Below are 1,971 nucleotides of genomic sequence, written 5' to 3'. Positions count from 1 at the left end.
ATAATTAGATCTGTATTAACATACTGTTTATATGCTCTTTGATATTTTGTGCATACTGTGAAGTTAAATTTAGAGTTGGCTTCATTCTTACCCGGATAATGTCTAGGAGCGAAATTCCTTGTTGGGTAAGTTCCGACCCGCACGAAAGGCGTAACGATCTATAAAATAGTAACCAGTACCATCAGGAATGTGTTATGTTAGATTATCAAGAAGAATTTTAAGAATATTTAGATCCAAATATAACAAAATTTGAATTTGTAAGTAACCAATAACTTCATAATTCAACCTCTTAATTCCTTGATAATTATTTTTGTTAACGACCTATTAATCAGTCCAACCTTTTAGTCCTACCATTTAGTTTTTGATGAGCTTGGGACTTGAGAGAAGATTTTTTTCCAACAGTGAAAAAAAAATACCTTTTGCTTTTAGACGAGTTTGAGCAAAGACAGAGAAACATTTTTTTTCCAACATCCATCCAAGGCTCTAAAGAGCTGCTGGAGAAGATATTTTCAGGAGAGAATCCAGTCTCCTATAAGTATTTCCCCACAATTTAAAGTTTCTGAATCCCATGGGCCATGCCATGACCTTTATCGTAAATTGATTCATCATGGAAGTGAATCGGGTGACTCTTCCATGTTGATCTCTCCTCCACCACCTCCTTAAGGTGATGGCAAATTTCTGAGTTTCCCGAATTTGCTTCCATGGTGAATCAATCGACGACAAACGTCGTCGCATGTTCTCTCTCAAATTGATCTCTCCTCCTCCACCTCCTTAAGCAAAGCTATCTCTCTTTCTCTGTCTCTATTTATATCAAGTTAATGAATGCACAGAGGAATTTTTTTTACTGCTGTAACCTATGATCTTGAATCATGTTTTTCTTTTGTTCTTTTTGTTTAAACTATTGAACTGGCTGTACTCTTAGCTTCAATTTTGTTTTCTGCATTGCTAGGTAGGTGAACCAAAGTATGCCACCAACCATGAGATCAAGCAGAGAATCCAGAGTTGATGTTGCAATAGCTACTATTTGACTTGTGCATATTGTTATTTTACAATACTTGTTGATGATGATTCTGTAAAATAATATGCACACATTGGTTTATGCTACTATAAGAGTGGGTCAATAGCTATTGCAACATAACTCTAGAATCTCTGCTTGATCTCAATGGTGGTGGCATATTTTGGTTCACTCAACTTGCAATGAAGAACACAAATATCAATATCCAATTGGGAAGTTAGGAGTGCAGGCAGTTCAATATTACCTTTAATGTCTATATATGTTAATGATTAGAATCCTACTGCTCTTGAAATTCATATTGTAGTAAAAATAGCTATATAAAACTAATTCTATTTGTTGAATGTTAGAAAAGTTATTGTGTAACTCATTTTCGCAATTACATTCACACTGAGGAATACATGGTAGTCATGGTTAGTTTATTGATGTGATACTAGCACAAGCTTTATTCTTACAAACCTTTCCTACTCATCTATGTTAAATGACTTTCTTACTATTGGGAAAACTCGGACTTTCCCGCTTCGTGAAGTTTAAGATAGACACTTAGTAATTAAAGGTAATAATGAGAGCACACGATTATATTTCTCCAATATGGAGATTCTTCCACTATGCAAAATGATAGTAGGGTTACAAGGATGTGTTTACAAAATTGACTCATTCTATGGTGACTCACTCAAGCTTGAGGATAGAGACTTCCCAAATTATTTATCTTCTCTCTCAAAGAGGCTCTCTAACTTTCTAGCTTCCTCACTCCAAGGAGTGAATTCACTCTTGTCTTGAGATCGACTCACTCTACGGTGGCTCACTCAAGCTTGAGGATAGAGACTTCTCAAGCTATTTATCTTTTCTCTTAGAGAGGCTTACTAAAGCTTGAGGATAGAGACTTCCCAATCTATTTATCTTCTCTCTCAGAGAGGCTCTCTAACTTTCTAGCTTTCTCACTCTAAGAAGTGGATTCA

General features: G+C 35.6%; 1 non-coding gene across 1 annotated transcript; it reads left to right on the top strand.

Moving 5' to 3' along the window:
• Positions 1-596: 596 nt before the first annotated feature.
• MIR5671A (microRNA MIR5671a) lies at positions 597-715 on the top strand. Its single transcript, NR_048907.1, has one exon. It is a non-coding gene; the product is annotated as a microRNA MIR5671a (primary transcript).
• Positions 716-1,971: the final 1,256 nt, after the last annotated feature.

Source organism: Glycine max, chromosome 11 (genome assembly GCF_000004515.6).
Source record: "Glycine max cultivar Williams 82 chromosome 11, Glycine_max_v4.0, whole genome shotgun sequence".
In the NCBI taxonomy this organism is placed as follows: Eukaryota; Viridiplantae; Streptophyta; class Magnoliopsida; order Fabales; family Fabaceae; genus Glycine; species Glycine max.
The sequence above is the reverse complement of the archived record's forward strand: the minus strand, read 5'-3'. Positions and strand labels throughout refer to the sequence as shown.